The sequence below is a fragment of the Helianthus annuus genome, chromosome 6 (genome assembly GCF_002127325.2).
Source record: "Helianthus annuus cultivar XRQ/B chromosome 6, HanXRQr2.0-SUNRISE, whole genome shotgun sequence".
Lineage (NCBI taxonomy): Eukaryota > Viridiplantae > Streptophyta > Magnoliopsida > Asterales > Asteraceae > Helianthus > Helianthus annuus.
The window spans coordinates 53466329-53477861 of NC_035438.2; the positions used below are offsets into that span (position 1 = coordinate 53466329).

Below are 11533 nucleotides of genomic sequence, written 5' to 3' on the forward strand. Positions count from 1 at the left end.
ACGAACACAAATGAGCACATACTAGTAATGTTCATGAACACAAATTGAAACAAACGAACACAAATAATCGTTCATGAACAAAATATATAATACACTAACACTTATTAGATATTTAATTTGTCGGAATTTTGAAGTATTTAAATAAATATAAAAACTAAAACACTAATGAACTATCAAACACAAACGAACACGTTACCGAATGTTCATGAACATAAACGAACGAACACGACCTCTGTTCTTATTTGTTTATTTAACTAAACGAACGAAGTTTCTTTTTTGTGTTCGTTTATTTAATAAATGAACGAACACAAACGAACTTCCCGCCGAACGGTTCACGAACTGTCCGCCGAACGTTTGGTTCGTTCGCAGCCCTAGTTACAGGATTTGATACGATTTGCTCATCAATAATCTAAATATCCAAGTTAATTTTACATGCTACAATTCATTCATTACGTAAAAAGACAAAAAAACAAAGCAAAATAAGTTGTTGTGTATATAAGACCTCATTCAAACGAAATACAGTTTACTTACCGTGTGTATGAAAAGTAATCTAAACTGTGCAATTACTTGCATTGCTACGTTGCTACAAGATTTGATGAGTTCGGTACCAACCGGTACCGAAAATACCGTTACCAAAATCCCTAAAAGTGGGCACCGGTACCGAATATACCTGGTACAGTACGGCTTGATACGGTTGGTACTGGTACGGCACCGGTATTTGAGGGTAAAACCCGATGAATACCGGTGCCGAACGGATACCAAAAATACACTCAGTTTGGTAAATTTGATACCGGTACCGGTACCCGATACTATTCATTCATTTCTATTTTTATTACTTTTTATTCACTTCTCTTTTTAATATTTATTTATTATTATGTTCATTCACTTGTCTTTTTAATATATAGGTAAATTAGTATAGAGTCCCGAGTACTAAATTAATATATAAAAACACTAAAAGATTTGGAATCCGGTTCATGTGGTTCACAGGCTGGATCGATAAACAGCAACTTGTCATCGATTTATACATGCCGATTTCAACAGGTTCTTCGATTAAATAACTATTGATATAATTGGTTGTGTCATGTGTTATATTTTGTCATATTTATGTAAGCCTAGGAGTCTTTTACAAGCGATGTATTCGATTCTGATCTTACTCGTAAAATATGTAAATAAACTCATGGTTGTAAAAATCCCGATTAGTCGCTAGTTAATTTCTAGTCCTAGGTTCACCGAGTAATTTTTTATATAATCGGTCAATTAATCAGTAGACGGTCAACATTGGTCTAAGCCAGTTCTAACAGGCCAAAAAGCGGTTGTAGTCTAGCAATTCCGGTCAAATTTAGGCAAGATTCACCTGTAAAATCTGGTAATTAACCCTGTCTACTTGAAAATATGGGTTGAATAAGATATTAAAACAAGTCTACTTTAAAATACACATAGAAAATGTGTGTATCTATCTATTATACTAAATGAATTCTCTTAGGCCACATGGGCTATTCTTAGCCAATCATTTTGTTGATGTGGACACCCTCTTTAGCCAGATAATTATTCAAGAGCGCCAAACCCTTTTCCTTTATTCTCCTTGCTCTTCAATCCATCTTCTACCGTTTTCTCTCTCATCTACAATTCATCTTCGACCGCTATAATCAACAAAATAATCGACTGGATTTATCTCTTCCGCTTCATTATTTCAACATCTTCATCGCAAACAAGAAGGTCAGATATGTCCCTTTTCTATTTGTGATTTTTCATCTCTGATCTGTATGCTTTCTTTATCAATTAGGGTTTTTCAAAAACCCAGATTCAAGAAAACAAAATACTTTTCATCTTTTTCATGATTATATGTTACTCAATTAAGACATGCTTATAATTCGGTTAACCATTTTGATTAACCATGTGTTCAACCCGTTTGAGTTTATCCCGATTTGATTTACCATGTGTTCAACCGTTTTTTGAGTTTATCCCGATTTGATAACCCTGTGCTCAATCGGAATTGAGTTTATCCCGTTTTGATTAACCATGTATTCTTCGCCCTTTATTATGTTTTCGTCTACTATGTTAATTTAGTTCTGTTATCGGAAACCCTAATTTTCGATACAATAGGTACTCAGTTTCTAAATTTACAATAGGTCGTTGAACTTCTTTGTTTGTTTTGTTTAGGGTTCTTTTGGTTCCTATTGGGCTTTTGTGATGCAGCAAATTTGTTGATTCAAAATAGGGCATGTGTAACTTTCGTTCTCTGATTTGTATTTGAATATTGCTGGACAAGCTTGCACACATTCTAAATTAGGATTCTGAAATTAGGGTTAAGTTATGTTTTTTCATTTATTCAATTTGTGAAGAATCATGCTAGGGCATCAATTTCATGACAATTATGTGAACATGCTGTAACAATTAAGTCTTGGTAAACAAAGTCAAGGTTTGATTTTTACTGAATTATGTGTCTCATATTATTGTTTTGCGGATTACTAATATGACAGAAAAAAAGTATTAGCGATTCTCATCTATCTTTGATTCCTTTCATGAACTCTACATCTATACTAGGCGATTCTCATCAAAAAGATTATCACAAACCCTAAATCGGAACCAGTCGAACGCTAATCCAGGTAAGTTTACTCTTATTTACATCGATATTTACTGGTTTAATCGTTTACTCGTGAGTTATAAGATATTTTCAGCGATTCATGTTCATCTATGTCATATGGGGTGTGTAAATTTGAAAACTTTTTGGGTTTTTATTCTCGGGTGGGGTTTGCGATTGAATCTGAATTGAAAAGCGTATAATATTTAACATCTGAATCGAAAAGGGTATAAATATTTCACATACGAATCCAATATGGAGCACCTTAATGGGTCAAGTAATGTCTCATAAAAAGGATGAAATGCAATTTTTAATGAGCATGAACATAAGCTTATTGAAATGGTTTTGCAGAAGATATATTGAGCATCATGTTCCTTGATTCGCCCGTTAAGAAAGGTAATTTGGATTCTAAACGTCCATAACAAAAGTTGAATGTTCTCGATTACTTACATTATTGTTGTCATAATTTTAGGATCACTCTATTACTAGGACACACTACTACCTATACGCCAAAGGTGGGTCCATGATTGACGTTTTGAAGGCAGGACATTTGGGGTGATATCAAGACAGCTTGTGCCATTGCGTGACCCATTTTAATATATTTGCCCAGGATTGAGAAACGGATGAAAGTTTGTGATCCTTACTTTTACCCCAAACAACCATATAAAGTCCCACAACTACAACAACCGGTCCAAGAACCCTGTAAGAATATAAAATTAGCGGTCATTGTATGTTTGAGTAAATAAGCAAGAACTCCCTAGGTATGTTTTCTCAGCTAGAATAATGGATATCATGATTGTGGCATTTAGAATTGCAATTATGAGATTTGATTGCGTTTACCTTGATAATATGAATGTAAATTGAAGTGATGATGATAAATTCACCATATCTTGAATCAGTTAATATATGATTGGGATATTTAACTGTGTTTAGGAAGATTTGGACAGTTTCAACGATATTTTTTAAAAGGTATTACGATTGATTAGCAAATATGTTCATATCTGTATGTAAATCGGTCTAATTGGTATGAAAATATTTGACCAAACAGTTTGGTTTCGAAGGTCATGTGATGAGAATCGTTCTCGATTTAATCGAGCATAGGGTTTAATCGTATGTAACTTTGCTGGTTTTGGTCAGGAGAATTTTATACATACTGACTATCAGACATCCAATGTTATCGTGCTTAATCATGTTAAAAAAATCATTTCAGGAGTCATATCAAGAGCCCTTATGGACATATGTGATGTTTTCGAGGCCGTTGATCAAAGTAGCTTCTTATAGGTACAAATTCAATTATTAGTTACTTAACTCTTGCTTTGCTTCAATCTTTGACCTTTTAAATATTATATGCTATATGCAGGAGACAATTATTAGCATGGCTTTACTTGGCACAATGATTGGAGCTGCAGCCGGTGGGTGGTTAAACGATGTGCAAGGACGCAAAAGTGCTATGCTAATTGCTGATGTTATATTTACAGTTGGATCTTTTGTGATGGCGGCTGGACTTGATCCATATGTGCTTATATTTGGTCCAACCAGGTACCTCTTTGATGAAAACCTAAGTGAACCCTAGGAAGTTAAGCATTAGACTTTTTTTCTTCACGCAATCAGAACAGGGTATCTTTTTTGTTCATCTTTATGATTTCTTCTTTTTAATCGCTTTCGAATTGATGAGGCACACTGAATAATTTAGCTAATTTTCAAATCAATTTGTCAATAACTTTTGCGGTTTAGGTCTACAATTCTAATTTCTTGATTTTGATTGGTGTGCCATATATGCTTTGTGTTCTCAAAATTTTATCAATCATTTTTGTTAGCCTTGGCAATCATATCTTATGGAAAAGATCACCTTAATACCCCTTCCTGAATTGTCAAAAAGTTTCGCTTATCAACTAAACTACCTGTTCTAATCTTTGATTTTTGTCATTAATATTTTTTTTCACAAATTGAATCATCAGGTTTGACCCATTTAACCTCCTGCAAAAGCAAAAATTAGCAACCTGGCCCATTTAACCTCTATGCTATATATTCTTATTTTTCTTAAACATTGTGTCCTATGATTAGGAATCTTTTTGTTTCTAATAGAATTCTTTTTACTTTTTTAGTTTCAACTCTGGAATGTTTCTGTTTGAGTTTCCTGTTAAAAATCGATGAACACACAGAGATTCTATTCTCTACTTAAAGAATGTGATGGAAATGAACATCGGTATTGTTTGAAGATTAAAAAATGAAGTTTTGGTTGGGTAGCAAAAATTTTAGACCAGTTTGTAAAGCTCAGATATTCACTAGCGAAGCAGTTTCTATTATAAAGTTCTTGAAACTGATTCCAAACAAGGCCAGAAAGAGTTCCAGACAGAGGTAGTAATGAATCATATTTACATCCACCTCATGTCTGTTGATTAAACTTATGTTTGTTACACTTTTGGCGGCTTTTAGTTCGTTTGACCTGTTTCTTTTTTGTTTTACTTTTTTAACTTCTGACCCATTGGTATTTGTAATTAAGATAATCGGGTAAACCTATTCAGTAAATGTTAACGTAAGCAATCCAAATCCATGAGTTAGTAGTTAGTGATTAGATTGGATTATTAATTAAACTTATATTATTACAACTCAAACCACAAGTAAATTGAATTAAATTGCATGGTCTAAAACATATGTTGCTGGTAGTATCCAAGGTGGTTGACCCATCTATATAAAAATGGGTTAACTTTGCTATAATTTATCTAAATATCTTTGCTTAAAAAGATTATTATCGTAATAATACTTTCTCTTTATCAAATTTAACACATATTTTTTATAAATAGTTGGGCAATGAAGTGTTTCAAGTCCACTATGTGATCGGGCCCACTCCTAGCTGACGTTACGGTTTTGAACCATTAGTCGAACCACCTATTACATCTGGTAAGTATAATTACATTATGAGCTTCCATGCTAATATAAATAAAATTTAGAAGGTAAATTGAAATTGTTCATTTTGTTCATATTTTGCACTAAATTCACTGATGTTGGATTTTGGAGCTTTAATCGGCCGGAAATCGGATGCCAATTTAGTTTATACCTTAAAAGCCCGCCGCAGCACGCTGACGCGTCTACTATTACTCTTACTGTTACAATTACTATTACACAAGTTTGATAAACAATAGCAGCACCCCATTGTGGGCCATGGGGTGCTACATGTGCATCTCTTTGACCTGCATTTCACCCGGGATAATCTAGATTGTTTGAATTACACATGGAAATTTCGAATTTCATCGTGGGAAAAGTTGTTAGAATTGGAATCAAGTTTGTTAGATTGGATCTGTTCACTGAAATTGCTGGAAACTGAATTCGCTTAATATTGCATCCGATTTGATAGTTCACTACTTTGGTTTACATTGTTGTGTTTATTTAGAGTTTATTGAGCTATAGTTGCATATCATGGATTTGAGGTAAAATTAGTCTGGTATGTTACTATATTGCGGTAGCAAAATGCTTTTTCAGTCAAATTTTAAAAAAGTTTAAAATAGACGGGTTAAATGGGTCGAGTTGACCCGTAACACTTTCCGCTCAAATGTTGTAGGTTTGGTAAAAAAGTATTTACTGTCAAATTTGGTTACAAAATTCCGTTATTTTAGTAACCTTATAATTTTTAAACAAATAGTTTTATATTTTTTGTTTTAAATTTACACTTTGGTCCACTATTGTCCCGTAGTTATCCAACTTTCTTTCCTTGAACCTGTTAGAGATACATGTAAAATGGTTGATTTTGTTACTCTAATATTTTTTTGATTTATGATAATGTTGAATACTTAAATATAGGTAAGAGATGAGATAGAGGAACTCATGGATGATGATGGAGATATGGCTTATCCAACTTTTTTTCCTTGAACCTGTTAGAGATACATGTAAAATGGTTGATTTTGTCACTCTAATATTTTTTTTTGATTTATGATAATGTTGAATACTTAAGTATAGGTAAGAGATGAGATAGAGATGAGATAGAGGAACTGATGGATGATGAGGGAGATATGGCTAAAATGTGTTTGATTGAGAAGAAAAAGGCGTATGGGGTCATTATTCTGCGGTGCAGATCAATCTTTGGCAGGACACAAATCAATGAATGGGATTCAATCTTTGGCAGAAACATCTCGGCAACGACAAACCCCAGCCACTCGGTGTACGTTTCATCTAAACATCATTATCTTCACTTTTATTATTTTTAATTTTTTAATTATTGTTAATAAAGTTACTAACTCGCTTACAATCCATTATGTGTTATTGGATAATATATATTATTGCTATTTGACAGCTAATTAGCCTTTTCACTTAGTTTTAAATACAGTTTGTGTCTTTAGTTTGGCTACAATATTTTAACATCTAATGATATTAGATAGAAAGTTGGTTTTTGCATCTGACTCTACAAATGGAATATATATGGAGCTGGTACACACTGTGATTATGGTTTGGTTACTCTCTTGGCAATCGATAGTGTTTCTGGACTTCAAATATGCAAACTTGATATTACTGACTATGCATATTATTTTTTTCATTTCAAATATTTTTAAATGATTTTGGGTGATTTTATAGATATGCAAGGACAAAGACGCGAAGCCTCAAGTGTGGGAATATGTCAAACCTTTAAAAGGGTAGGCGGTTGAATCTTTACACCATAGAAGATGATGGACAAGGTGTTCTTACATCTTGGATCACTTAAATTCAATTGCTTATATGCACGTTTTAGAGCGTTTGTGGTAAATTTTGGCGATACGCTTGAACAATGGAGCAATGGTGTTTTCAGGTATAAGTTAATCTTTGGTTTTATAGCTGATGATAGTTCTTTGAATTTCAAAAAAGACGTCTATTGTAGAGAACTTAACTTAAAAAATTGACCTATAGGAAAAAAAACATAAAATTTAAATAGGAATCCATGAAATTTTGACTCTTTAAACTAAAGTTTGACTCAAAAAGTCAAATGGATTTGGTTTTACATGTCAACATTGCATAGAGTATTCTTCGGCAACGGAGTTGGTAATATGCTGGTGATTGCTGCTCTGCTCTGATGACTTGCTGAGAGTGTGAATTCAGTTTCTAAAAATTAAAAGGATCATGGGGTTGGTGAGGTAATTTCATTCTATTGATGTAGAATTGCCTAAGGCTTTACACAATCAATATTTTCTTTCAGTTATTTACATTCTAACTTTATGTTGGAAGGGATCTCTTTTATTTCCAATGATGTTCTTTGTTGTAGTTGAAACCAAGATTTTTTTGAGTCTAAGAATGGAAGGTTAGTCAGTCCTACTTTAATATGGTTAGTTATGATTTAAGGATGGTTTTGAATAGAGAATTTGCTAGGTGCTTAAGAAAAAGAAAAAAAAAATCATATTTAACAAATCTTGAGCAACAAGTGTGTACATATGAACAATGCTTACCTGAATTATATTTTTCATTATATAAGTAGTAAACACCATTTGGTTCTATATATAGATTTAGTTTCTGTCTCATCTCAAACTGGTCAAACTAGAAGTACTTATAGATATTTAAAGGATTGTCTCTTTTTGTTTTATATGTATGGTGATAGTATATTTTGCGAACTTTTACAATACCTTGACATTTTGTGACATTTGGTTCAGATTTACATGAAATCTGTTCAATATTTAGCCAAGGGTACTGAAAATCTAAATTGAAATCGGTGCAATTTCAAATGTAACACTTCGTCAGCCTAACTCTTCTGACTCTCCTAGAGGTACCTTAACATATGAGGTACAACCCTTTTCTTTCTTCTTTTACTTTCTTCTATAGAAAGTGATGTATCCACGAGTCACGTCCGATCTTTAGGTATAAATATTTTGAAATGTTGTATGTGTGAAACTGTTGTAGGTTGATTTGAAATCCTTTCGTTGTTGGGTGCATTTACGTAAAATAACAATGGTGGAACAAAAAGGTATGTCTTGTGGGTTGAGCTTTACTTTGGTAGGTCCTGAACAAGTTTGGTGGAGATCTTGCTGGTATACTGGTAGTTGCCGATGACATCCAGGTAGAACATCTTACATTTTTCGGGTCGATAGGTAACAGGTTATGCGGATGGGTTGGCAATAGGTCAAAATGGATAGGTGTTGAAACTCAGTCACTTTGAGTTTGGTTGATCAATATCTCATACTTATTGCTTTGTGTGCTATATTGTTTATAGGCTGAACAAAATCAAGCAAATACAATGATATCGTGTTATGCTTCGTCATCAAAACCGGCTCAGGTACCGCCATCATTGGCAAAAACTCATTGGCAAAGATATCATACCTTTTTCAGGTTAGTGAAGTTTTAGCTCTAATGTCAAAATTTCACAGTTTTTTCTCTTTTTGTGTGCGTAGAGATGGTTTATTAATGCTTTTTCTGTAACTGTATGAGTTATTATTAATATTGTTTTTTCTACTACAAAATAGTCGAGTAATTCATCAAGCTGTAGAATCACTCTAAACTCTTCTACATTAAGCTTTTGTGTTGTAAGGAAATCAATGAAGATGAAAATAGTAGAAAAAAAGTAATGGACTTGAATCATTATGTCAGAAATATGACAGCGCTGATGAAAAAGGCTTATTCATCATGTTTTATTACTGTTTTGGTTTGCTTAATTATTATCACCGGATTTGTTATTTTATTTGACAGATCCCACTAATATTATAGGTTGAATTAGGAACAATTTATTGTAGCGTTGATTGAATTACATACATCTTGCGCCAATAGTCATTGGGCTGCTACTATAACAAAAGTTAGTATGAACCAATAAGCCACTCATTAGTGCTTTTACATAGGTTTCTAGGATTTCGGAGTTCGATCTTGAAATAGTTATCGGAATTGCAGATTCGGCTTATATTGAGGCAGGTGCAGGTGCTAATGCCAATGGAATTTATATACCAGATTATTGCTCCGCATGTGACTGGAGGCACGTGTGTCTAAATACCAAATTAAGTTGTTAAATTTACTATTAGGTTGTTATATATATGTTATATTAATGCATCTGATATAGACTTTGATGATTGTTTTTATGTTAAGTTGTGTATTTTTGTAGGCTTACAAACTTGATGAAGACATTAAGGAAAAATGTGGGATTAGTAAGCAATTTTAATTAAGGTGATTGATTCTTGCCTCCTTATTTATGATAAATTAAGTTTTTTATTTATAAACTATAACTTGCTAAACAAACAAAATGATTCACTAATCTATGTAATCCTCATTTGTAGGATATGTGTAGGATGGTGAGAAAAGTACCTGGCGTTGTTTCAATTGATTACACTCTTACACCGGGGCACTTGTACCCTGTGTAATATGCCGATTGCTTTTGTTTGCTAAGGTTTTTCAATGTTGCAGAGAGTTTGTCTAAATCGTTACTAGAACGTGCTAATCTTTCAAGTATATGGGTGAACTGTACCACGTGGCTTTTAGCGCTGGAACTGAGTTGGATGAAAATGGTTTTTGCTGAAGTTACTTTTGAATAAATTAGACATACTTTCAAGAAATACTCCAAATTTGCATTTTTGTTACAGATTCGAGACTACATGTAGCTTACATGGATCTTGAAATGAATCAACCAATTGTAGAAAGTTATTACCCCGTATGTTTTTTATTTGCATATAACAATGAGGTATGCGTTTAATCCAGCCATACAATTACTATAGATTTAGACATGGGTAGGGTGGGTTGCGTAATGAGTCAAGACGATTCATTATCATATGCGGGTCGGAGCAAATCGGGTTGAGCCGAACATTTTTTTGTCCCAATTTTTTGAAGTTTTATAATCTATATTTTGTTACAGTAGTAATATAGTTTCACTATTGAATCTTTTCTATTAAAATGATGTACGAGGAGGATGTGTGAAAAAATTACATACAAGGTGCATCTTTATTGATAATTAAAAGCTATAACAAGATTCTTCATAAAGCATCCAACCATCTAATAAGGTATTAGAACATGGTAATTTTAACCAAAGACTGGAAAATCTGTTGGTTGTGATCTTAAAGTTGTTGCTAAATTGGTGTAAATTTTAGATCTGGAGTGCCCTAGAAAAAAAATGCAGTACCTTCTTTAATATCATAGCATATTTATTAACTTACACAATAATCCTCTTCGTGATGATTAGACACATGTTATACACATGCAAGAGGAGGATATTTAATTTACGCCAACTTTTGCAGGATGCCTTCAATGTACAATGGTGAATTTTCTACAGCAACCTTTGTTTTTGAAATTCTTACATCGATCGCCAACATTCGGAGTGCATTTTTGAGCTTAAAAGCAAAAGGGATGTCCATACATGGAAGCATTGTATGTCCTCTGTTTGATACTCCTTTTATTTCAATACGAAGGATATTCAAATTTTCAACATTTTACTTTCCACAACGAAATTTGAGATAGATATTTTTGGTTTTTTTGAGCTAGCGAAGAACTGGGATAAAGTGACAATTGTGGCGGACCCGAATCCGAGCTTGCGTCTAATCTATCAACTATTTCTCCACCAAATTCCTGTATCAACACTGTTGAATAATATAATTTATTCTAAGACCACCCGTGTACCTATATATTTATAATTTTTTAGTTCAGTATAATTTTTCTACGTTTATATTGAAAAGTTTTTTCATTACAAAGTTCATCTCAATGTCATTAGATATTATATGTTTGATCAATTGTATGTTGCCTTATCAAGGGTGAAAACAAGAGATGGGGTCAAACTACTCATACGTGACAACAGAAAACCTACAGATAAAACAACTAATGTGGTGTATAAAGATATTTTCAACGAATTGTGATGTCTGCATATTCATGGTTAATAAAAAGTTTTTACATGATCCGTTTCAGCACATGTATTTATTCATAACATTTTATGTAAACGACGATGATGAGATATTATCTTTAATCAACCCGTGTAATACACGGGTCTTTAGGCTAATATGCATATAAAACTAAAAATCACATATAAAATCT

The 11533-nt window shown here is 33.0% G+C and overlaps 1 long non-coding RNA gene across 35 annotated transcripts; it reads left to right on the forward strand.

Moving 5' to 3' along the window:
- Positions 1–1559: 1559 nt before the first annotated feature.
- LOC110865510 lies at positions 1560–11171 on the forward strand. Of its 35 annotated transcripts, none has more exons than XR_004861327.1 (16): positions 1560–1716; positions 2545–2606; positions 2933–2977; positions 3054–3862; positions 3942–4120; positions 5386–5482; positions 6380–6737; positions 7148–8320; positions 8438–8594; positions 8748–8863; positions 9416–9543; positions 9624–9685; positions 9796–9810; positions 9923–10023; positions 10099–10876; positions 10987–11154. It is a non-coding gene; the product is annotated as an uncharacterized LOC110865510 (long non-coding RNA). The 35 variants fall into 35 exon arrangements; XR_004861320.1 differs by having other exon boundaries at positions 7148–7358; positions 7566–7680; positions 8191–8320; positions 9796–10876; XR_004861324.1 differs by lacking the exon at positions 9416–9543 and adding an exon at positions 4687–4939 and having other exon boundaries at positions 6380–6465; positions 6536–6737; positions 9796–10876.
- The last annotated feature ends 362 nt before the right edge of the window (positions 11172–11533 follow it).